The following is a 26,612-nucleotide window of genomic DNA, read 5'->3' as shown; positions in this document are numbered from 1 at the left end:
CTCCCTCTGTAGCCAAGCCTGAATATCCCTTGCCTGAGATTCCTTGTTTGGAAAGTGGGAGAGGAAGGGGAGGGCAAAGCAAATACAAGGTAGTATGGACAAACATGGTCCTTATCCTGCTCAAGTCAGAGAGTTTGGGATTTAGAGTAAACATTTCAGCTTTTCACATCATGTCCTGTGAGTTCTACAAACATCAGTCCTGTCTTGTTATCACGTGCTCACATACCTAGGTCTGCCCAGGAGGAGACAGACAATATCTACCTGCAGAGAATAATGGCAGGTGACCAACTTTGAAAAACCCCTTTTGCTGTACCATAGCTACCCACTTCTAGCTTGGAGTGACTTTTTGTTTCTCCAACCAAAATATTCTCTCAAAGTCCTAATGATCCTAATGACATCATTTATATGACCTTAGAACCACTGTTCCCTTGAAAACAGAAGCCCTGTAGTTGGGAAGGATGGGTTGTTAAGACACAAGACTTGAAAGCTTAGCTACATCTCTTTAGATATACCTCCTCAGGAGCTACAGCTCTTTGGAGCTCAGAGCACCTTGGTGGGTTTCACACACATGCATTTTTAGACACCATTTCTCTTGCTTTAGCTTTACTACCAAGCATACCCACTGACTGCCCTGCTCTGCCCTTGAATGGCTGCATTCCTGAGTGTTGACACATCTTCTCTTTGTGGCACTTCCATAGGCCTCTTGATTTGGGTCATTCAGGTGTTGTCATGGAAATGACATTCTCAGTTGAGTGGAGTTGCACATGTTGTCATGGCTATAAGGACCTCTTGATGGGAGCTCTACTTCATTGTCATCATGTGGACAGCAGCAAGGGGTCCTGGGATCATTTGGCATGCCAGAATTGTCAAGCAAAAGCTAGCAGTTCTGTGCTTTGAGAGACAAGTGGATGTCATTTGAAAAATAGCAGCTGCTAAAATGGTTCAGTTCTACCTCTGATGAAAGAGAAATCTGAAGGAGGGCACTGTAGCTCATCCTTGTATTCCCTGTAGCAAAGAGACTGAAGAAGGGTTGCCATGAGTTCAAGGCCAGCATAGACTACAGAGTGAGACAGTCCCAAACGATGGAAAATAAAGTAGGAGAGGGAAAGAAAAGGAGAAAATTGAAGGGGGAGTAATCATGACTGTTATCATTTTTATTGTCTCCTCCATTTCCACATTATCATTATGATTTCTTAATATTGTCACTGTAGGTTGAGCCTGTTCTGGGCATTGTTCTAAATGTATATATATGTGTATATATTCTATATATGTATGTATATATATATGTGTATATATATATATATATATATATATATATATATATATATATATATATATATATATAATCCTTTTAACTGTCCTGATAATCTCATGAGGTCAATGTGTTTACTTACTTTTAGATGAAGTAACTGTGATATGAAAACTCACATACATAACTTGCTGGACAATTCATGCCACTGTGCAATGTGATAAGTCTAAGGCTCAAGCAAACAGCATGGTTCTCAGGCTTGAGCTGAATCCCCTCTTGGTCTTTCCTAATCATCGACAGCAGACATCAAAGTAGGCTAACCCAGCTGTTGAGCCAGCTGTTCTTAGATTACTATTGTATCTAAAATCCATATTCTTTATATATGGATTTTATATCACTTTTTAAGAAAAAGCAATATTTTAAGTGTATTCTTTGAGAATTTCATGTGCTTTTGATCAGATTCTTCTCCTACTCCTCTTCTCCAACTCTTCCCAGGTCCTGTTCCAATATTATGTCCTCCTTTTTAAATTAATCTGCCGAATCTCATTCAATCTAATTCAACGTGGATATTGGGGCAGCTGCTTGAACATGGTCACTCTACCAGGGACCATATACCTAAGGAAAACTGAATTTCCTGTTGCTAGAAGCCATTAACTGTCAATAGCTCCCCAGTTAAGGGTGGTGTTTGTATGAGCCTCCATTGACACTGGAGCATTGACCAGCTTCACCTTGTACAGGTAGAATCCCAGCTGCTGGGAGTTTTTGAGTACAGCCATCCTGTTCTATAAAGAGGCTGTTTTACCCCAGTGATTCTGACCTCTGTTTTAACAACTTCTCTACCCCCTCCCCTTCCTCCTTCCTATGACGGTTTTTGAGTTGTGTGTGTGTTTGTGTGTGTGTGATATGACATACCATACTCAACTTTTACGTTTTAAAATATTTTCATTTGATCCTCTAACAACCTATATGAAGTTAGTATGGCTATAATAGAGCTTCACTTATGTTATAGTGGAGTCCATACATGGGAAGATGGTAGCTTTATAAAGAAGCCTGCCTTTCAAAATATGTTATACTAAACCTGAGTCTGTGATTATACACGGATTCAGAACAAAGTAACGTGTATGCCTTACTGCATATCACATCACACTATATGGCCCCAAATATGACTCTATGGAATGACATGGATATTTTGTTAGATTTTCTGGAGATGAAAAGGTCTATGCATCCTAGATAAGCAGGACACTGTTAAATTGAAGAAAATATTTCACCCAAGTCCAGTTTTTTGAATCAATGAGTTTATTGGGATTATTTACAGGATCACAGGCCACTCACACACAGCACTGGGAAAGTTCCTCTGTGTCTATCAAGTATATAGCTACTATCTTCAAAAAAGTTCTAATCCTAAATAATTGCTTACCTCTTATTGGAGTCCTAGGTAGAGTAAGAGCCTCATGAAGGTCTATAGAGGCCTCAGAGTCTTGCAAGTCTGAGTCTCTGGACTTTCCATGAAGGAACCCCTAAAGATCTGATATCATGAATGTCTCTTGAGTGTGACTCAAGATGCTCTGATTCAAGTCAGCCACCAGTCACTCCTATCAAAAAGAGAAAGAATAAATGGGAGGTATCAGCATGCTATTCCAACAGCCATTTGTCCTTTTTGGTTCCCCTTATTTAATTCCTAACCCCCACCATTCAAGTTTCAGCCTTTGCCCACTGCCTTAAAGCAGGAGAGGCTTTCTTCTGTCTGTCTTCCAACCCGGTTGTTTTCCCATGCTGTGCTACTTTGAGCAAGGCAGTGATCTACAGAGGAGTGGCAGCACAGGTTGCTTAAGAACCTGTGTCTGAGCTCATTGCAAGGAAAGGAAAAACATGAATGAATTCCTTAGAAGGTATCTTGTTAAGATGTAGTGAAGTATCAAGGATGCTTGGCACCAACAGTTCAGCCTTCTATTTGAACTCAAGGATGATGGGAGTATGTTGAGTGGAAGAAGACAGTGATGTCAATGGCAATGTTAAAAGCTGGTACTAACAAGGACCTTTTCCTGTTCTTCTTCAATACCAGCACTCTACTTGTATCAGAATATCTAATCTATAGAGACACTGCATGATAGAAAAATAAAAGCAAGAAAAATGAGGCATGGAAATGTTAACCAATTTGCCAAAGTTAGTAAGCTAGGAAGAACCCAAGCTGGGAATAGAACTGTAGTCCTTAAATCTGTCTATAGACACAGGTAGCTTTGTCAACCTATATTTATAGGTAGCCCTTGAATCTGTCTATAGACATAGGTAGATTTCTTTCATTAATATAGAGCTTCATAATCGGTGAGCTTCAAGAAATGAATTGTGATTGCACCACTTCCTAAGCAATGTCACTGTGGGCCCTTTGTCACTCTCCATCGGCCTTAGTCTTATCTTATGAAGAGTGAGACCCAAGGCAGAGGCACATAAAGGAACTGCTGTAAGCATTTCATGAGGTAACACATGTAATATGTACCCTGTGTCTGGTACAAAGTAAATTCTTGGTAAATATTAGTAGAATAGGGTTAGCAATGATGAAGCATAGAGAAAATAGAAGAATGTGTAATTATTACAACAATAATAATAGAATATATAATTGCCTATCCTTGAAAATATCTATTCTTAATTGTAAATATGAGCACACTGTCCCCATTAATGAATAAAATGACTTTTAAGACAAGCTAAGATATGAGTGTTCATCTCAAATATGCTTCCATTTTATTTAGTGCAAAATTTGGCTAATATTGTTAGTAGAGTTCTTGGTACAAGGTTTACCACTACATGTGAACCATCCTCTGAATCCCTGCTTTACCTACGATAAGACCCATAACTCTTCAGGAATATCCAGCGTGTACTGAAAGTGCATTAAATAAAGGTAATAAATGCCTGATTGTCTGTTAACATCCTTCTAACTTACATAGAAACGGAGGTTTAATGAAGGTTGAAGAAAGTAACTGAGATTTATCTAAAAGCAATGCTTCAATCACATTTTCATGAATTAAAACACAATCATGTTTCTTCCCCAAAAGTACTTAATTAAGATAAGGTGTGCTCATTTCTAGATAAATAACGTCCTACACTACATTGTGTGCATTTATCTATAATCTAGACTACCACCTTATTGAGTTATAAGGACTGACCAGGTACTTCTGTCCTACTAAAACAAACACGAGGAGGCAGGGCAGGTGCTGTCCACAGGCCTTGGTACTGAAATCTTGCTTCCGTACTCATCTGATACTTTCCCGCCAGCTCTGAGAATACTTCCTTGCACTAGTTTCTTCTCTACCTAGCTAATAGATGGGGCCATAGGGCTCCCAGTGGGAGAAGGCCCAGCCTTGCTGCCACACTCCTTGGAAGTCCTGGCTGCTAGGGAGAAAGGCAGGAAGAGAGCCAGGAGGTTCACAGCAGTGCGGCTTTCAAGATCCAAGTTAGTTGCAAAGGGGAATCAGAAAGTCCCTGCTGCGTTGTGTCTCTCGAGCCATGTCTCGCCTCAGAGAGCTCTGCAGCTGGGAAGTGTTGAGAAGTCTGCCCTGCAGAGCTGTTACAATTCATACTGACTATAAACTTCCCACTGTGCAAATAAAAGACGGGCGGTGCTTGCCAAGTTTCCTGAGTGAGTGTAAGTCATTTTACCATCTGATGAGGTACGCCATGTTGGGAGACATTATGGGAAAGAAAAGATAGGAGTCAGGAAAGCAAAAATGTGTGCTGGAAAACTGGCATCACTAGTTGTCTAGGACTCAGTTACATGACTGAGATGAGGCCCGCTGGCAGAACAGGAAGCACTCCGCCACCCCCACCCCCATCACTCACAAAGCTTGGTTACCTGTGGTCCACACCTGGAGAGGAAAACCTTCAATGTAATACCCCCAGTTGAACTTTTAACTTAACATTTAATCTCTCACATTCTAACTGGGGCAAGGGATCCTAGGGAGCAAAGATCCCTTTGGTCAGAACACTTGGCTGGACTCTAATCTGTCAATTACTCAGTGGATGACCCTTAGCAAACCAATTAACCTCTCGGAACCTCTGTTAGTTCATCTGTAAAATAGGATGAGAATAGGCAGGAGAGTAAGAGAACATTGCAGGTGCTTTGTAAACACGAAGACAGTAGGCACCATTGTCCTTTATTAAAAGTTCTACATGAATCATGCATGTGCTCTGGGGCAATGCCAAGAAAGTCAGGGAGGCTGAGAGTAGAGGTGTGATCTTGCTACCAAGCAGCCATCCAAGACAAAGATGCTTTTGCATTTTTGCAACACAAACTCAAAAAGCAAATAATGGAACCAGTGTTTATGCCCGTTGTTATAACAACAGCAATTATCATTTGTTCTCATTATCTTTTGTTAAGTCTTACATTTATTTACACAGTGCAATTAATTTGAAAGTTCACCTAAGCATCTTACAAACCGCTGCAGAGGATGTGGTCCCAGGGAGGGAGGCGAGTTGAATCTGAAACTCATTTAAAAGGAGCAGAAGAATAAGACACAATAGTGCAAGGCAGAAATCAAGAGGGAAATCACAGGACAAAACAGACTCTGATGTTGCTGTGGTTCCCAATCCTGTCAGCTCTGGCCTCTGAAAGATTCAGTGCCAAATGATTCAAAGTGCTGTCCCCTTGTCTCATTTCATGATGCTAAGGATGGAGAGACACATTCAGTTAGACAAAATCTGATTTAATTTTTTGGACATCACAGAGCATAGTGGATTTTGCATTTTTTAAATAGCTGAAAATAATTAAGGCATAGTTTGAAATTAGAAGGTTATTATCATTAAGTTAGTAGTTCTGGAACACAGCCAATCACACCCACTTATTTATGAATGCTTTTGTCTTATAATATCAGCCTTCTAGCAGTACTGAGATCAAGTGACTCACAAACCTAACATCTCTATCCTGTGATCTTTCGCAGTATGTGGAACCTGGTTTCTAGAAGTTCTGCTGGTGATTATCTTGGTGGGGGTCATTAAAATCCCTTTTTATTCAGATTCTCTCCCTATCTGTTTCTTCTCCCATTCTGTGAAGGCCTTGTGGTTCTCACAGACATTCCAAACCTTTGGGGTTTCTGTCCTTCCACAAGTGGCACATGGCACTGAAGGGAGCCTAAGGCTACTACTACCCACCCACAGATGGTTTCCTGTGCCCAGCTGTTTTTCCATATTGATCTCTGTTCTAACAAGGCATGCAGCACCTTATCTCTGATGAGGACAACTCTGTCAAGTGATTCAGTATTCTTCCCACTTTGGTTTGAGTGGTCACTTTCTTTTTCCCCAGGTCTTTATTTTGTGGCCAGATCCTTCCTCACTGCTTTTGTGTTGAGTCTCCGTGTACCCATGAGAGCATTTACTTGGGTGTTGTTTTAGTGTTTTCTCTTGCTGTGGAGGATCGCTTGGGTCTGGGGAAGTGTACCTGCCTCCTGGTCCTAGAAGCGAGGAAGTCTGAGATCAAGCAGCTGCTTCTACTAAGGGCCTGTGGTTTTTTGGCATCAGTGGTGAATTATGGACAGTGAATGGCATAAAGGGAGAGGAAAGAAAGCCTAGAAAACCAACTTTTAAAGCACCATCCTTGCAGTACCTGACCTCCTCTTGCATGAAAGTCGTTCTCTCTTCATTAGAGACTCTTCCCTGTGATGCAAATGCTTCCCACTCCCTACAGTGCACATCTCTGCACTGCCATGACTAGCAGGTTGCTACTATTTAGTTTGTTCTTCTGCAGTTTTCTGTGGTAGCCTGGCTGAGCCTGCTCTCCAGAAGAGCCTTCCAAGTGGGTGCCATCTTCTCAGAAAGTGCACTTTGCAATAATTAGCACAGCCGAACCAGAATGGGCTACTACAGACTTCCTGTGTCTTCTGGGTCCACACCTAGCACCTGCCTTACTTTTCCACCTTCCTCCCTTGTTCTGCCTGAAATATAGCTATAACAGTAAAGTTACTTGTCCAGCAGACAGGGCAAGTCTCAAGTTTACTGGAAGATCGCGATCGAATGAGCTCTTCCTAATTTAGTACCTTTTGTAAAAATTCTCAGTGATCACCCAGATGAATAGTCCTCCAGAATCCCATCATTACAATTTCATACTTTCAAAAAAGTACTTACACGTGAGGCTAATGACAGTTTCACCAGCATGAGAGATGAATAAGTCTGTCATGGAGATTTCTATTGAGATCAACTTTGTAGTTTTATCATTCACTTTGAAAAGTGAGCTTTGAGCTCTACAGGAAAAAAAAATTAGTGACTGTTGCTAACAGTTAGAGGTGTGGATGCTAATTATAAGTTTCTTTATAGCTTTCTACTTTTCAAATATATGTTTACAAGTATATAGTTACAAGCAAAACCTTTAGAAATAGATTTCAATTTTAAATTCAAGAGAAATGTGACTGGAAGAAACTAGCCACTGGATTCAGAAAGCATAAGCTTTTGGTGAACAGCCAGAAAGTGTGTGATACCTTAGGCTACTTCTAGCTTTTAGGGAGGCTGGCATTTGTTCTTTCCATGCTGCCTTTCTCTGTGACTCACAGAATCCTTATTTTGCTAAGGTTTCTTACGAGCAGTCATAGTCATACTGCACACTGAGCTGTTATGAGTATGACAATTTGGGGGTAAAAAACACAGGATCTGAAATCTGAAAGTCAGCTTGCATTGTTCCTTTTAATGAAGAAATGGCCTTTTCGGTGCCACCTCCTTAAGCCACCACTGTAGTAGTCTCTCAGGCTTTGAAGAGATACAAAATGCTGAATACTTGCTAAGATGCATCAACAAGCACAGTGTGATATAACACGTGAATTGAGCTGTAAGGGTGTGTGGATGTGTGTGCTTTATGTGTGCTTGTGTGTGTGCATGAGTATGAACATGTGTGTTTTGTGTGTTTTGTGTGTGTGCAGGCATATTTTGTGTGATTTGTGTGTGTGTATGCTTGTGTATGTGCATGTATGTGTGTGTGTGTGTGTGTGTGTGTGTGTGTGTGTGTGTGTGTTTGAGAGAGGGGGGGCAGGGGGAGGAAGGGGAAAGAGAGAGGGAAAGAGGAGGGGGATGGGGAGGGGAGGGAAGGGGGAGAGGGAGGGGGAGAGGGAGAGGGTGTTCCCCCTGTGTCTCTAGCTTCCAGTCTTTACTTTCTGCTAGGTCAGAAAGGAAAAGGGTAACATTTTAGAATTAACAAGCACCAAGAATCTAGTGATCTGATAACCCTGAGCTAGGACAGGAACTATCAAGATAGATTTGCCTTTCATTTCTCCCTTCTTTTATGCACCACACAAAAACATGTATATCCTAAAAGAATCATTTGGGCTTTCTATCAGTTAGCTAAATTAATATATGCTGAGCCACCATGGGACTCAGCGACCACGCATCCTAGAAGAATTGCCACCTGACAGCCTAAAGTCGGGCAGTCTTCCATGAGAGTTTCACAAAATTCTATACAGGTTTGATTGTTATCCTGGCATTAGGGTCTTTAAAAAGTGAATCCCCTAAGAAATTTCTCAGTTAATGAATATTCCCCCTTGCATATCTAGTCTATCTAAGCAAGATGGTGTTTTTGACAAGTATCAGAAGTACTTTGCCACCGCCAGGGGGGGGGGGGAGGTGGGAGGGAGGGGAGGGGCATTGATGCTCCCATTACTGAGAACCTTCAGGAAGTGCATCTCCTGGAAATGCCTTGGAGCTGCTTTACAAACCCAGCCTTCAAAGTTTTTGACATGTATATGCTATAATTTTATCACACTCAACTAATTCATGAGACTTTAATCCAAATGGCTGTTTACAAAAATAAAATCTATGCTTGGAAAGAGATTTTATGCTCATTGGAGTTATTAAAAAGCACCATTAACTAACTTTTCTTGAGGATTTATCCTCTGCCAACTCTGCAAAGGGTTCTACAGCTATGAACACATTTAATCTTGATAATGAGGTAAGTATCATTATAATCTCCATTCTACAGATAGAAACACTGAAGCCAACGTCTCATAATAATAATTTGTAGCTATTTTTCATTCTTCCTTATGGTGTCTATAGAAACTAAATTTATTTGGAAGGAAGGCATGACTTTAGAAAGATCTGTGGTGTCAAACCGTCCTGTGTTCAGGGCTTAGAATTTAGCATTTGTCTCCATGTTTATTCATTTGTCAACTGGGAGCTGTATATATTTTTAAAAGTTGGACTGCATAATTATTCTTTGTCAATTACAAGCATAAAGAAACATTTAATTAATAGCAGTGATGTTTATTACTAGTGTAATGGTGGTAAAATAATGGGGGTGGAGATTTATATATTCCAGAATAAAGTCAGATATGGACAGAGTAATAAAAACATTCTCAGTCAAAACTGAAGAAGGGCCCATGATGCTGTTATGAAAGGAAAAAGAAGCCACTGTGGGTTTTTGAGTTGTTCTGCTGTTAATGAAATATAAAAAGTGCAAGAACTTTCTGAGAACCCCTCCATTGCCTGCAGTCTCATTCCCCTTCTGTGAACTATGAGCTGGCCTTAGTGATGAACAGAGTAGGAAGATGGTGAAAGGAGGTGACCTCCAAGGCAGCTTATAAAATTCCAACAGCTTCTTTTCTTTTTTGCTGGACACTCACTTTGGCCAGCATGTGGAACTCAATGACACTAAGATTACCATACCCAGAGACTATCTGAGATTCTAGGAGAATGATGAAGGGTTAGAGCCAAACACCCATACCCAGCTGTTGCATATAAAAACCTGGTGAAACCTACTTGCCTGAGACCAGACAATGGCCAATTCATGTACAAAATCATAGAATGTCTGCTGTGGACACTTGGCTCCCTACTTGCAACAAATGACTGGGAATAGGCACATCGTATGAAGAAATGGCAAAATGTCCTTGTAGATAACATCTTGCTTTTTGCTATGGAGTTCACCTTCTTCTGGCCAATGACAAGATCTTGAAAGGTCATGATCACAAGGGATTCTTTGTAACCTCCAGAGTTTGATCAATTCTTAGCAATATTTTCCTTCTAAATCTCAGGCACTTTTGCTGAGCTCCACATTTTTATCAGAGTTCAGACAACCTTCATAATCACAAATCACTGAAGCCGTTCCCCAAGAGCTAGCTCATTGCTGTGTCTGCTGTGGTCCACAGATTATGTAAAAATGGTGGCAATTCTTTGGAGAAGGTCATCTTGACAAAACACTTCAGTGTTCTAGCCCATGTGTTAACATTCTTACTTCTTCACAAAGGCCCACTTCGTCTCAGTGTCCCAGGCTGAGGCTCCTCAGGGAAGAAGACAGACAGAATCTTCAGGCAGATGCCTGAAGCCACCATCCCTGTCATTTCTCATCAATCAGAAGTTAGACCTGCACATGCTTGGGATTTCTGCTGCTTCGTAGCCAGAGGAAATCAGAGGCCACTGGGAGATTTGGAGCACTAGGGCCAGGGATGCAAACTTTATCCAGCTCTTGCAGCCAGTCCCAGGCCTTGGCTCCAAGCAAATTAACTGAACCATTTCAACAGGCTGGAATTCTGTCGGCAACTCAACCATCCCCTTGTTTACTGTTGAAATAATTACTACTTTGCCATAATATTAGCTCTGAGCCGTGACTCCATTACCATTATCACTGGAATATTACCCATTTATTATCTCCCAGCAACCCTGGAAGATGAATACTGGGCTTCAGAGACCAATTGTTTTACAGCAGACAGGATCTTGGTGGGCATTGTTTAATGAGGGAAACGACATGGCGGCCAGCATTAATTTGGCTGCAGCAGACTCCACTCTCTCACTCCTAACCTGTAAACCTCCCAATCTTTTTCATTCACAAAATGAGTTACAGCTGAACCTTTGAATGAGATAAAAGGTGTCTTGGGGAAGAACCTGAAGGCTGGGGATGGGTAAAGGAAAGGTGAAGAAGAGAGAGTTCATGCCAATGGCTATCTGCAAGAGATAAAGAAGTGGGTAGTTTACAGGAAGCAGGAATGGAGAGTGATTTTCTTCTATTTCTTTGGTACCAAAACTCCGAGGAAGATGCAAAGGTTACTTATGTGAAGGTTCAGCTGTAACTCATGTGCCTCCCTTCTGCAGACTGAGGAACACTCTCAGCTTTTCTGCCTGTCCTCTTCCTACCACACAGGTAAGGAAAGGCAAGGGGCAGGTAAGCAATGAGATTACCTTTGGGAAAATAAAAGATAAGAGAGTATCCAGAAAGGCAAAACAATCCCCATTTGCAGAGCACACTGGAGTGTGAATATCAGATCTGAGCTTAAGGCTTTAGGAAAGTGTGGCTGGAGACCAAATGAAAGATGAAAGGGCTTTCTGCACAGAAAGCATCCCTTAGCATGTCCACCATGCTTTTCAAGATTTAATGTGCATGCAAATTACCCAGCTCTTGTTCACCTGGATGTACTGAAGATGTGCCTGCAAATTAAGCATGTCTTGGATAGGATGTCTGAGTTTCTGGCCATCTCCTGGGAGAGACTATCACTGTACTTCACAGACCATATTTGTCTCACTCTCTGAGCAGGCAGGGAACTTCCTATTTTAATAGAGTTTTGCCTTTTTTTCCCATTTTTTATTAGGTATTTAGCTCATTTACATTTCCAATGCTATACCAAAAGTCCCCCATACCCCCCCCACTCCCCTACCCACCCACTCCCCCTTTTTGGATTACCTTTGGGAGTTTTGCCTTTTTAATAAGTTGCCTGTATTGGCTTTTCAAGAGCATGCTCAGAGAAGAACTGGTATCAAAATAACACCATGGTGCTCCCTTCTAACCAAGAGGAACAGGGTGTATTTGTTCCATCCATGAGGGCTGCTTCCCATGCAGATGCTAGAATGAATGACATAGGAAATGTTCCTAAACAGTCTGTCTTCGATACATGAGAGTGCATAGCTAGGCCATGACTTGTGCTTTCGATTTTCATCCATGAGAAGCACCCAAAGAAACTGTGTTTCTATTATGAATCAAGAAAGATTGAGAAGGGCTTGACTACAACTTTGGATATTCGATATTCGGAATGCAATCTAACCTTCCATAAGAGTATTCTAGTTTCTACTACACATAAGTTTTTCAAGCCCCATATTTTTGCCAATTTCTCTCTAGATAGCCCAAATAATCTGAAATTCAAGAGGATTTCAAGCAATAGGATAGAAATGAACACAACTGGAAACCTTCAGGCTTCCTCCTTAGCAGATGAGTAGCAAGAAGCTATCTCAGTTTCCTCTATCACTGATTCTTGTAATCACCACCACTCTGCTTTAGAGAGAAGATAGATTGGTGGGACGAGAGTCTTTATGACTTAGTAGAGGATTCTAGGGACAGCAAGAACTGGAACCCAGTGCAAGTGACTTTCACTGCACATTGTCCTTAACAAAGCTTTCCATTGTATGAAACCAGTCTTAGAGCATACGTATGGAATATATTGTTTATGTTTTATTCATTATAGAGCTGGAGTCATAATGATGATTTTCCTTTTAAAATATAATCATGATTTTAAACAGGACAGCACCACCTTAGTTCATAGTATCTACCAAACTCTTCTATATATGTAATATATTATGTATATCATATACGTGTATGGATTGAAACCCTAGTTAATTTTTTCATCCACCCACAAACATTTCTTTAACATCTACTAAGTTCAAGTGAAGCTAGAGAAGTGGATAGATGAGTGTGAATGGCACATGATCCCTAAACTTGTGGATTTTGTAATTTAATTAAAGAGCACATATATCATTTGGTATAACATAGCTCTCTTTTTCCTCCGGTCATAAAGGTTAATTTTAATGATTTTCATTAATTTATCAACAAATGGGAGAGTAGAGTCAAGAAAAAATCTGGTGATATAAACTGGATTTAATTTGAAACGGTGATTATAAAAATCTTCTTGGGAGATCTCCAATACAATTGCAAGCCCAACTCTTTGAGTTCCTGATGTCAAAACTAAGTAATACCAATCTGACTATTTCAACTCAATAATGGCTTTATTCATTTCAGAAAGTAGAGTTTTGTTCTTAGCATAGAGGAAACACACTATGTCTAACTTCCTAGAGAAGAGAAAAATGTCATTCTTTTGAAGAAAGCTTGTCCCTACAAATGCTCAAGCAACCTGAAGGAAGGGATCACACTGAAGAAAATCTGTTCAAAGTAACTCAAACAATACTGAGGGGAAATTAAGTAGTGAAGAAAGCATTCAAAACAGTGAGAGCTATGAGTAGAAAACACATAAGACAACAAAGAGGTAAACCAGAAGTAGGAGTCCAGGGATCAGAGAACTAAATACGCTTCTATCAGTGTCTAAAGATGTTTGCCTTGTGAAGCTGCAGAGATAATTAAGCAGTTAATAGCATCTGTTGCTCTTGCAGAGGACCTAGATTTAGTTCCTAGTGCACACAGAACAGCCGACAACTCTCTATAACCACAATTTCAGGGAATCCAATGCCCTCTTCTGGACGTGGTGCACAGAATACACAAGCGGCCCAGACATAAATTCAGGCAAATAGTTCATGCACATCAAAACCAAAATCAATAGAGAAAGAGATAGTGAGGGAATGAGGGAGAGAGGGAGAGAGGGAGAGGGAGAGAGAGAGAGAACAAAGATTATTCTTATAGAAATTACAAACAAGAAATAATATATGTATATTTAAAATTATTTTCATATTTAAACTTATATGTCATATGTTTCTCTTTTGGTACTCAAACATGTATCTAGTTCAAGTGAAGCTAGAGAAGTGGATAGATGAGTGTGAATGGCACATGGTCCCTAAACTTGTGGATTTTGTAATTTAATAAAAGGGCACATATATCATTTTGTATATCATAGCTTTCTTTTTCCTCCGGTCATAAAGGTTAATTTTAATGATTTTCATTAATTTATCAACAAATGGGAGAGTAGAGTCAAGCGAAAAGCTGGTGATATAAACTGGATCTAATTTTGAAATGGTGATGTATCATCTAGCTGGGAATCAACCGCACGACTATTGTTCTGGTGCATTAGACCATTTTTATGGAATAGTAGCATGTGTTGGATGAAGAGCAACATGATTAAATCTATTAATACCTAGTCCCCTTCTCTCCTACCAATACAATTCTGTGATATCAAGTTTCATAAACCAAATTAACTAATGGGATAGTTTCATCATTCAGCAGGGACAAACAATGAAAACCACACAAAGGTAGGAACACAAATGCCTCTTCTTTTTTTGGCAATTGGCTGTCTCCAGGCATCCTCACTCTTGCAAAGAATTGCACATGTATCTCTGTAGAAAGAAGCTGATAAATCCATTCTCTACTCTTAATATCTTCCATATTGATGGCAGCCATTGAGGCCTTCCCTAAGAGGCATCATGAAGATGCACAGTTACTTTGCATATGTTTTGCATAAGCCATATATACATCACTGTGCTTAGATGCACTGCTACTAACCCCACCTTGCTCCCTGATTTCTAACACATTCATCAAACCCAATTGCCCATACACAGTAAAATCCACTGATATAAAGCAGCCTTTGGAAGAAAAAAATGTAAACTAGCCTTTGTTATGATGTGCATTCTCTCTCTCTCTCTCTCTCTCTCTCTCTCTCTCTCTCTCTCTCTCTCTCTCTCTCGTGTGTGTGTGTGTGTGTATGTGTGTGTGTCTCCTTAGAGGCAAATTGCAGTGGGTAAAATCTGTATTATGCTATCAGATGCAATCTAAGCCTTCGCACAGATGCACCGTGGAGCTGCACAATAGATTGTGGTAGTTTGATACCATCTCCTTGGTTACTTTTATCATGTTTGTTTGTCTCACAGCTAAACAGCAGAATTCAGGCCCATCAGCAGGTGTCTCTGTCCTTAGCCCCAAATCAACCATTTGTCTCCTTCCTGTCCTCTGCAAGTGGAGCCCCCTCCCTTCTTGCATTATTATCCTCCTGGAAGCGCTCCTGAAGGAAACTACATCTTAACCATTAAAGTACATAGGAAAAAAATAACTGGGGTCTCCTTCTGCCTTCTCTAGAAATAAAGGATTGTCCCCAGTAAATTCTCCAAAGGGCTCTGCTTAGCACAAAGAAGAGCCAAGTGCAAGTGGAGAAAGACAGTAACAGCAGTGAACAGGATGTCATTTTGTGTCTCACTTGCCTCTCTGTCCTCTATCCTTGTTATGGGGAGAGGCAAGGAGTCCCCTTCCCCTTTCTTTTTCCTCAGATGCCAGCAGCCTGGCTCACCCTGTGCCTCGTTGACTGTAGCCTTCAGTCTGAGTAGCCACTCGGTTTTAAAGGAAAGCAAGAGAGGCTACGAAGTCTGTGAGATGCTTGGGGTCCCTCCACAAATTAAAACCTTTTATCAGCCTCTAATAGCTGCGCAAACTAATTATACTTTGGCCAAACTTTGCCAATGACTCCCTTGAGGTATTATTATAGAATTTTGAGCTCGAAAATGCGTCCCCATTCTGTCAACATCAGGTTGTTTCAGCTACAGGGAATGAGGCTCCAGCTCCTATTAGCTTCCATGATGTGCTTTGCATAAATGGGGACATTTTGCACATGAGTTGCAGGTACAGTAGCTGGGGGAGCAACCATACAACGGATGTTTTTTCAGCATTGGAACTGCAGACATAGAGGCTGTTTTCAGAAAGAAAAAAAAAAGCCTGTGCACTGAAATTTTTAGAAGCAGCCGGAGGTGAAGCAGTTCATTTGGTGTCTACTTGTAGCAGCTTCTAGTTTGGATGGACACATCACTTCTGTTCCCTGTGTTCACATTTCTTCATGTATGGAGGAACAGAACTTACTGGAAAAGGAGAGATTTCTCATAGAGCTTGATGAGAAGCCACCAGATCCTGGATTATCTGAGAATTTGTGTTCACACACAATGAAGACTAAAAGCCATGTGCTTCAAAACGGTGAATTTGTCAGTCAGAACCATTTATCTAACATGTAGAGTAGGTGACATCGTTAGAGGTATGTGATAGCCGACATTATTTCATGTGCCAGTGAGTGCTTCTCTATATTCTGTGTGGCTGACCTGAACAGCCACATCACTCTGCACTACCTTTCTTTAAGCATGGGATTCTAATCTCCAAGAAGAGTGGAGGTGTGGAGCATCCCATGGCCCTAGGCTACCATGGTATCCAGGACTAGAAAATGAAGTAGATAAAGCTGCAAGCTGCTTAATCATCACTGCATCATAAGTGTTTGGATGCCATAGAGGTATCAGAAAACTGGATAGTCTAGGCCAATCATTCCCCATGCGCTGAATATAAATAATTATGTGGTAAGCAGGATCTCTCAGAATCTGTGGCCAGTATGGAGGTACAGTATTTGCAGAAAATGTTATATAGGTATAGTACTCCGAGACAATGGGAAAATTATATTATGGTAGATACATAGGCCAGTGATACAAAGCTATATGGTCATTTTCAAGTGCCATACATTATGTGCCATGCAGATGACTTTTATATGACAGCAGTGCAGTGTTCATTTGTATGAGCATCATCACCAACATATAAGTGATGGGCTGCCTTAAGATAGTATGATGGCTGTGGGGACACTAGGAGATATGAATTCTCAACTCCATCAAAGCAGCTCATCCCCTTAGGGCAGTTGTTGGTCACCACCTAGAACTACCATCTGCCCCACTTTGTGCCCAGTCCTGGGACACTGATGGAACCAAGAAGCTGACGGGTCAGGGGAATAGGGGTTGCTCTTGCCAGTAGCCAAATGAAAATTAGTCACCAGCTTAACTATACATATACCGCTCAGCCCTGCCCTGTGCCCATTGACTTTTTAGGACCACAGCAGAGGCAGGTACACAGCCAGGGTGCAAATCTTCCTTCAGCAAAGGATCTCCTGGTTCTTTTTTGTTTCTGCCATCTGCCAGCCCATCTCATGCGCTCCCATGATAGGCTGAACAGATTCTTGACTTCTTTCCAGTTGTCACTAATTACGCTGCAGATCTGTAAATCATGCCAGGCCTGCACTGACAGGGAGGGAGATTGGTCCTCTGCCTTGCTGAGCTCAGGGCTCCTGGGTACACCCACAGCAAGCATCCCCAAAGTAGCTCCTGGGGGCAAAGGGAAGCTGAGTCACATGGTTACCAGGGCCCTGCATATGTATGCATAGCCGAGTCCCAGGTCTCAGGCAGTATAAACCCTGTCTGGAAGAATTTAGCTGTTATGCTTCTGCCTGTAGGCTTTTATGGCTGTTTGGAAAGCTGGAAGGCAGAGCAGGGCTGGTTTCACCTGGGAGATGCTCTTAGTATTGCATCTGGAGTTTGACAAAGATGGAACCGTATACCGTGAATGTAGTCAAATAATAAAGTAGATTAATTATTTCTAAGATGAGGTATGGAAATCTGTATATTAAAGTGTATAAAGCGGGTGATTTAGGGATGGGTATCTTCACTTTAAGAATTTCCCAATACTTGAATATGTGTTTCAGCTCCTTGGTGATCAGTTCTAGTTTCTGTATGGAGAAGAGATTTTTTTCCTTTCTCTTTCTGTCTTTAACTCTGGTGTTTTGGTGAGGAAGCATGGTCCTTTGATGACATGCATGAGGACCTATATATGCATGAAAATCATATGTACAGTCTGGGTGCACATATCCCTAGCTGCCACTTGGAGAAGGCTGGTGCCCACTTGAAGTTCTGCAGTCAGAGTGGCATTGGCTGAGAGGTTGCCCCCAGTAGCCCTAGCCACAGGTCTCCTAGCCAGCCTTGTTCACTGCACAGATTGCTGTCTAATGGGGCGGAGCCAGCTGAAGTGCCTTCTATTAATGGAGCAGAATATAAACAGAATAAAGGCTTCATTTCTCAGGCTGTGGTTTCATTATTAATATACTTTACAGTTCACAGGTTGTACATTTGTGCCCGTGTTTTCTCAGCTGGTGTAATCTGTGGCTCAGGGTGAGAACAGTCATAAAATTTTCATTTCCAGTTGAATGTGCATCCAATTCGCCATGAAATGTTCTATCTGTCGTGAATATTAAGTGCACTGAAGCAATGGCTGCTGGATTAGGTAAAGAAGCTCATGGCCCCTCCCAGACCTGGCAGAGGCCAGGCATGTTCTGTAGCATGGGTGAGGATGTTTACAGAGAAGCTGTAGTCCATGGCCACTTCTAGGAGCTAGGTGCAAGGAGAGGAAGTATGTTCCAAGGGCTGCGGAACAGACAGGAATACCAGAGCAGAGCACTATGGGACAGAAGGGGAAGGCGACCAGATACTCAAGGATGGAGAAGCAGAGTGCCTGAATATATGTGAAGAGGGAGGGAGCTGCAAAGGAGAGAGCCAGCCCAGGAGGGCACATAGTTGTCAGCATTAGAGAATGCAGGCAGAGTATTCTATGCACAGTGCCTTTTTAGGCACATCAATAGCATTGTGAGTTGAGCATAGGGCTGTTGGTCACAGACAGACTGTGAACAGCTATGGCTGAGCGAGCTTCTGTAGGATGTCCTCCAGGCCTCCTGCAGGGCGAGAGTGGCATAGGGACTCTGTCCAAAGAACAAATGCTGTTTGCTCTAGCTGGCCACCCATGGGTATTCACCTGCCAGCACCAAGTCACTGTCTCTGCTCAGCAGGACACTAGCTCTGCTCACCACCCCCTTGGTCTCTTCTTAGAATTTGTGAATCTTTGTCAGTTTCACAGCTAAGACCCACTCAGTGTTCCCTAGGAAAGCTGAAGCAACAGAGGCAGAACAGAGGGAGGACTCTGGTACTCACTGGACCCTCTTCTCCTAAATCCTACCTTGGGTCCAGGTGCCCCCATTCCCTATCCTGGAAAGATTTAATACGAAATTTACCCCAGGCTGGAGAGGAATAAAGCAAATAGGAAGAAGAAGTAAAGCAAGTGGAGTCTCAGCAGCCCAGACACCAACTTTGATTTCTTAGAGTCAAAATGCCAAGTCAGCTAGATGGTCCCAGATGAACTTCCAACCCAGGCAAAAAATTTCCAGACCCAGGAATATATACATGTATGTATGTGTGCATTTGAATGCATGCCCATATATAAAGTTGAGGCTATATGTGGTCTTTGGCTCTTTGCAGTGGGAGTTCACAATATCCCAGTGGGATAGCCAAGCTAATTTCCCTCCTTTTGATGAAGAGACAATGTACAGCAATAGGTTAAAAAGCCTGCTCCAAGGTCACAACTCTGAACCCTTGATAGAAGCAGAAAGGAATTCCCCTATTCTCCATTGGAGTATTGTGCCCCATACACTGCTGTTCATATTTGCGTTTCCTGACTGTTTGGGAGGTACTACTAGAAGACTTTTGTAAGTCTGAAATATGCACCTGCTGAGTACAGGGAATAGAGTGAAAGAAGGTTCAAATGAGCTGGATCTAGATGAAAAGGTAGTCAAAGATCCATGACTTACCATGATTCATCATGAACAAGGCAGTTCTACTCCAAAGGGGCAGATTATCTGCTGTCCACTTTGTCTTTCTTATATCATTTGCATTTCTGCTCACTTGAAGTACCAACAGGTTCTTGAGGACAAAACTTACATTGCTCAAAGGATGCACAGGAGCCCCTGCATTTTCCATGATGCCCTATGTAGCCCAAACTTTATTCTCTGTCTTTGCCTCCCTGCATTAATGTCCCCAGGAAAATTCCACACACTCATGCTCTCCCATAAGCCCTTTCCTCTGCTGGGATAGGACTCATCTGTATTTGTTACATCTCTATGTCCGTGATCAAAACTATGACCACAGCATCTCATAAAAGAAAACATTTAATTGAGCATTCAATTTCAGTGGATTAAAGGCCAAGATGGCAGAGCAAAGACATGGGGCAGGACCAGTTCAGAGAGCACATCTCTAACTGCAAGCCAGAGGCAGGAAAGTAATACACAGGGAATGGGAGGTTTTTTGAAACCTCAAATCTTGCCTCAGGTGTCACAGTTTCTCCAACAAGGCCATGTCTCCTAATCATTCCCCAACAGCCACTGATGGTGGACCAACTATTCAAATACCTAAGGCTTGTGGGGAGGGGGGCATCTCATTCAAACCAACACAGCATCTTTCCCCACTGCTCAAACCAGAGCTCACTCACGAAGCCCTCACCCTCCCACCCCCCATGCAATGGAATTTTTTTTTCTTTCTTTTAGAAGCTTTCCTGGAATCTATTTGCAGGTTTGAAAGCATGTGTCTTCCTTCCTCCTTAGTTTTCTGAAAACTTCACATGGACACATATCAGTCTGGTACACAGTTGCCAAACTAGACAATGTGAATTCCAGTACTCACGCTGCCACTTACCGCTCTGAGAATCCAGTTGAAGCCTAGAACTAACCATGGCCGTGTTGCTCATCTCTCAAATGGGGCTGCTTACCTTAGAGGAGTTGGTAAGAAGTCAGAGAAGAGAAACGAGCAACAGAATGCTTAGTACATGGTAAATGGAAGCTTTTTTGCCTTCAGTGAGTGTCTCTCTTCTAGAATAAATGTTTATTGCATGAATATACGAATCCTAATTTATGGAATGATCGTCAGCTTGCGAGCTCCCATTAAGAGATTCCGGAGGTGAAGAAGGAACAATATGGGAAAACAAATGGGGTAGAAGCCGCCAAGGAGCTCTGGGGTGTCCTAAATTTAAAAGTAAATGCCTTTTAGTTACAGAGTTAGTATTCCTGCCATTTGCACATTTCTAGCACATTCTTCCCACTCTTTCCTTCTGAATCTCTCCTCTTCTCAGCCTTCCTTCCTCCTTCCTACCTTCCTTCCTTCCTTCCTTCCTTCCTTCCTTCCTTCCTTCCTTCCTTCCTTCCTTCCTTCCTCTTTCTTCCTTCCTTCCTCCCTCTTCCTTCCTTCCTTTCCTTTTTTTTTTTTTTTACTTCTTTATACTTGCTTATTTACTGTGTGTATAAGTGCAGGCATATATGTTCTACCATGCTGTTTTTCCGTTTTCTCTTCCCATTCTGTGTCCCAGGGATCAAACAGATGGCCATCAGGCTTGGCTGAAAGCACCTCTACCTGCTGAGCCATCTTACTGACCCTCCCTCTCTCTCTAATATTTGATTCTTCAATTTATTGGATGTGAAAATTCAGCAGACACAGGCCACCTCATTAAGCATTACCACCTGTGTTCCTTTAACCTTGAATTACCAAACATTAACCCCTGGAAAACAGCTCCTTCTAGTGCTTAAACCTTGGAAATCTCCAAGCTCCTTACCCTGTCTGCCCAGACTCTAGAGAAGGCACAACATGGCATTCTAGTGGTCATAGCCCACAGCAACTTAGCACAGGAGGAAACAGAGCAATGCAGAGGAGGTTCTCTTAAAATCCACATGCAGCCGGATCTTCCGTTCTACCCTGGGTGCTCAGAGCTCCTGCCCTGAAGCTGCATTCAAAATAAATTCCACCAGTGTCCCATTCTCAGGGAGAGATGGGAGAAAACGGTGGTGCATCCTTCTGCTGGCTTGTCACTGTAGAGTTGAGATAATAATAGTCTTTTTCTGATCCCCTGAACTTTCCCATCTGCTTCATAAAACAATGGCAATTTTTCCCTTGCTCTGTCTTCCTCTCTCTCTTTTATTTTTATCCTCCTACACTATAATTTAAAACTGTGGCAGTGCTATAGCCCTTGAGGTTTTTTTCCTTTCTTTCCCCTTGCTTTAATACATGACTGTTATTTAAAATGGCCTTTCATGTGAGCAGCAGGAGGCCTCCTGGGTAGGGACACTGCTTCTTGCTTTCAGCTGGGAGGGTAGGCCAGTCAGCTACTGTTCTAGCCAAGGATCCCTGTTCCCTTCTCAACTGCCAGGAAAATTGCAAGTTTAGCTGCTTTTCCTTCCAAGGCAGTTAGTTGTGCAAAAGGAACTCAAAGCCCAGGTCTGTAGATGCCCTGCCCTGTGGCCAGCAGGTGGCCCTCAGTACTCCTCCAGGTTTCAGGTTCAAATCAAGCAATTTCACTTAAACACAGTCAAGTCTGTGAAGTATGAATGCTAAGGAAGTGGTAGCACTGCTAGCCATCAGCATGGAGACCTCCCGAATGGTTGTTGCTTGGCAGGCTTTCTTTTGGTAGCTCCATCAGTCACACACACCATCCAGGGGTATCTCTGTTTCAGCTGATGGCTGTGCAAAGGAGAGCGTGATGGTTAAACTCTTTCCCTAGGGGAATACTATCTATTTCAGGGATCAGAAAGGAAATATTTCTCATACCTTCAAAACTGTGCCCTGGCCTTCACACCCTTCCGCATAGGTTGAGCAGCTGTCTGGGGCTGCATCTTTTGACCTCTCTATTGGAAGTTTCTGCACACCCTTTGTCCATCAATATGGCTCCATGTGTGTGTGCCTGCAGCTCTCAGAATACACTGGATCCATTTACATTCTCTCCCCCACTTTCTCAAAAGGCCCATTGGACCAGTTCTATGTTCCCAGTGGGCTTCACGGAGGAACACACCCATTCAAACTTTGGGGGCCACCCTGGGCTCAAGACTAGAAAACTATGTGTGTTCACTGTGGAAGAGTGTGAGAGATAGGTGGAAAAGTGTCATCTGTGAAGTGTTTGAATGTATAAGAGTGAGTAAGCATGTGTGTGTGAAGAAATGAGTATTCGGTGTATAAGGGTGTTTCATATGAGAATATGTTGGGCATATCAAATAAGACTATGATTGTGTTTGTTAATGAAAGTGTGAGGAATGTTTGTGTACATGCATGCATCTCTCTCTCTCTGTATGTGTGTGTGTGTGTGTGTGTGTGTGTGTGTGTGTGTGTATGTGTGTAATGTGCTTGTGTTGTCTTCTGCCAGCTGAAGAAGGGGCTCCTGGGAAAAGTTTCTGCTGGGATAGCCATTCACATAAAAGCAGTGCTCCAGAGTTTTACGTGATTCCTCCCAGGGCAACAGGTTGTTCCTTGGTTGTGCTATTCAAAAGCATTGGCAACAGGCAACATATTTTGGGAAGCTCGTTTCTCTTGTCAGGCCTTCCTGATAGCCTCGTTTGGAACTCTTTTTTTTTTTTTTTCTTGTGAGCATTTGAAGTGGTCCCTGAAAGCACACAGACTTGTGACATAAGAGAAAAGCTTCAGAGCCAAATGCAGAATTCCCTCCTGAAAGTGGCATGTAGCCACAAAGTGATAAAAGTGGAGGTTGCAGACAGAGCCAGGCAGTGCCGTGTCCAGAGTCTTCAGTTTGTTTCAATGCCAAGTCAACAACACATACAGGCATCATTCTGTATGTATTTATCACATTCCTGAGACCTCAGCTCACCCTGAGCCTTACTTAGACTTTCCAGCTGATGTTGGTTTTCTTCTTCCAAGATTCTTACTGGGGGCATTCCTCTGCTGGACATTGGCTGGTAGTGTGTTTCCTCCGCTGTCAGAGAATGAAAATGTGATATGTACCCCAATTCTGAAATACCCTTGTCAATTTGAACCTGGAGTTCATTAAAGTAATCTGTACATGGACAGCTCTCTTCCCTTGTCACTTTTCAGACTGTTTTCCTCTGGTTTTTAGATTTTTGAAGGTGGACTATGCTATGCCTAGTTAAACACACTTTTGCTGGTTTTTAATTTTGTTTTCGAATTTGCGGCTGTTCTTGAATCTGTACATTGATGTATTTTATAGGTTCTGTAACCTTTGAGCCTTAATCACTTGTGATATTATCTCGTGACCCTTCATCCCTATCTGTTCTCCTTGGAGTCTGTTTTCTAGGTGTGAAACAGAGTCGAGATTCCCGTATGAATCTGCAGCCCCCATCTCTGTGTTGCTATCTTCTGCTTGATGATTATTTTATTCATCTCTCAGCTAACTGACCTGTCTAGAGCTTTGTTACCGTCCCTGAAGCCTTTCCATTGGCATATGTTTTCATTGTATATTAATTTACATCAATGTGATACATATTTATATAAATTATGTCTAATATTTTATTGAAATATATTGTACATATTTACTATCAATTGATATTTACTGGGACTAGAGACAGGGCTTAGACTGCTCCCAAGTCTGGGGACAGCTCCTGGATGCAACCTAATAACCTAGTTGGTGCTCTGGAACTCATGTATAAAGGTAGATGGAGAAAACCAATTCTACGTTGCTGTCATATGACCTCTGCCTGTGAGCTGTGAATGTCCACACACTCAAATACAACAACAATACATTGAAAAAGAACAATGGCATGTGTGTATTTATTTCTAGCCATTCTATTTTCAGTGTTCCTGCCAACATACTAACCTTTGTATGTTTTTATATTAAGATTTTCAAGTCTTTCACTGATTTCTTTTAAGTAGTGATAGTTGATGTCTGCTCTGCTCACACCTTCTTTAGATCACAAGCCTGACTTTCCTTTCTTGGTCATGGTATCATCATTTTCCTGTGACTGTTCTTTATTTAAGTTAATTTTTATTTTGCATTGTGAAGATCACTGTATTAAAAAAATAAAATAAGTTCTATGCCTCTGAAGAAAGCCATAGCCTTCCTTTCGATCCCATTGTATTTGTTTCTGCAGGATGACGGGGAAAGGTTGCTATTGAGAACCACTTCAAACTAAATTATGCCTTTTCTCCTTTCCTTTACAGCCCAGGTCATCCAAACCATAAGACTATTTTTTTTTTGAAAGGGATGTTCATCTCAGAGCTTCCTCTCATCAGGGGCTGCAGCATCCTGGGCTCTTCACTTATTATAAGAGGTTTTTCCTATTAGACTTCCCACTTCAGTGTGGACTTGAGCTTTGATTCTTGTTCTCTCGGCCTGTGGGCTTGCTAAACAAGACGGAAAGTGTCTGGCGCCAAGTGCCCCTAAGTCTGGGGCAAGCTGCTGTGTGTATTTCCTTAGGTAGCTTCTAGCATTTTCTGCACTAGGAAGGAAGCTCCTCTCTGGTGTTTTTAAGGGGAATGTAAATTGGCGAGTTCATTTGCTGTCAAAGGAAGGTTTCCTGAGTGCCCATCTGTCATTTCAGGAGGTGACAAGGGATGGTCCTAAACCACAGCCCACTTCACCTTTCCAGTCACAGGCTAGAGTATCCTATATGCTGGTGACTGTACTTGAGGCAAAGGTCAAGGCATTGCTGGCTTAGCAAACAGATTTTATCGTTCTGAGTCGCAGTTTCCTTGGGTGGAAAATGAGGCCAAAAGTCTGCACTGTCCACCTTACCAAGTCACTGCGAAAGTCAAGTATGACCATCAGTGCTTGGATTTTAACTGACTCAACAGTATATACAGAAATGTCCAAGTGGAGTGCCAGCCTACATTTCCTTGGACTTTGCTGTTCTTCAGTACCAATGAGATCAAAGATTAAGGGTTCAGTCCGGTTGGCCATGACTTTCTAGTACGTCTGGCCCCACCTGTGAGAGCAAATTTCAGGCTGGAGGCATGCATTCTGAAGAACTCACGTTTTGTGGTTTTGTGTGACCTGTCTTTGATCAGTGAGGGGTGACCACTGTGAATCAGGAGGCTGATGTCTTCTAGATGGAATGTCTATAAAGCAGATTCCTCTTTGGAGTCTGAACTCCTCATCCGGAAATGTTCAGCCATCCTACCTACCCCCTCCCACACACCCCTGCCCCTGACTCTGGGCTGCCTACTAGAATCAGTTTAACTTAGACCGACTTCTTTTTCTGATCTTTATTTTAACATTTACTTCCCAGAAGAACAACCACTGTAAATCTATCTAAAAGTCAGCCATTAAACTTATTTTCCTATGAGCTCCACTTGTTCTTTCCTTGTTAGTTATTTATGACAGACAACAGACAACATGCAACAGATATTAGACTTGATGAGTTTGCCTACAGGCAAAGGAAGCAGCCAAAATCAAGGTTGGATGCAAGAACAAATGCAAGAACCTAGTTCGTCTACCTTGACATCTGAGGCTGCCATTCATCTACTATCCATACAGTAGAGGGTTCTAGAAAAGGGAAAGATAGAGAGGGAGGGAGATTGTGGTAAGTGAGGAGGAAGAAAAGAAAGCTCAAGCACAGAACAACAGTTTCCTATTAGGAAGAAGTTTGGAAGGAGCATGTGACCTTGGGTCGTAATAAATGAGAGGTGATGGTCAGAAGGATATGAGGCTGAGGTGATTTTGTGTGAGATTTTTTTTTCAAAAAAAAAAAGAAATTAAGATTTCCCCCAAGTTATGTTCATTGTAAGAGCAACAGGGTTGATCAATAGACATTTTTGGGCAAGGTATACTATTACCAAGCAACAATGAGCCTCACAGGATAGACCACATTTCAGATGAGGGATAATTATCTAGATGACTAGGCTGCACCATAAGTAGTCATCTCTTGAGAGGCAAATCATTCCTTTCCAGGGATGAAAGGGATGAAAACTTCTGGGTAAACCACTGTGTAGGACCAGACCTGGACAGTGATGGACAGAAACACACATTGGGCAAACTTGCTTAATTATGCATACCTGTTACACCCTGCCACTCTTCTTCCTCTGCTTAAACATAACACTCACCGCAGAAGCTTGCAGGTAGACTTGGGGTCATCAGGTCATCCTG

General features: G+C 42.0%; 1 protein-coding gene and 1 long non-coding RNA gene across 10 annotated transcripts in view; one reads left to right on the top strand and one right to left on the bottom strand.

The window, feature by feature from the left end:
- Ntm (neurotrimin) overlaps positions 1 to 26,612 on the top strand; it is a 968,521-nt gene that overhangs the window by 869,932 nt on the left and 71,977 nt on the right. The window lies entirely within an intron of this gene.
- The window catches only part of Gm15520, a 56,398-nt gene continuing 31,231 nt past the window's right edge, over positions 1,446 to 26,612 (bottom strand). For both annotated transcript variants that reach the window (XR_003948298.1, XR_003948299.1), the window contains one exon: positions 1,446 to 26,612. This is a non-coding gene — a long non-coding RNA (predicted gene 15520).

Source organism: Mus musculus, chromosome 9 (genome assembly GCF_000001635.26).
Source record: "Mus musculus strain C57BL/6J chromosome 9, GRCm38.p6 C57BL/6J".
NCBI classification, from domain to species: Eukaryota; Metazoa; Chordata; class Mammalia; order Rodentia; family Muridae; genus Mus; species Mus musculus.
The sequence above is the reverse complement of the archived record's forward strand: the minus strand, read 5'-3'. Positions and strand labels throughout refer to the sequence as shown.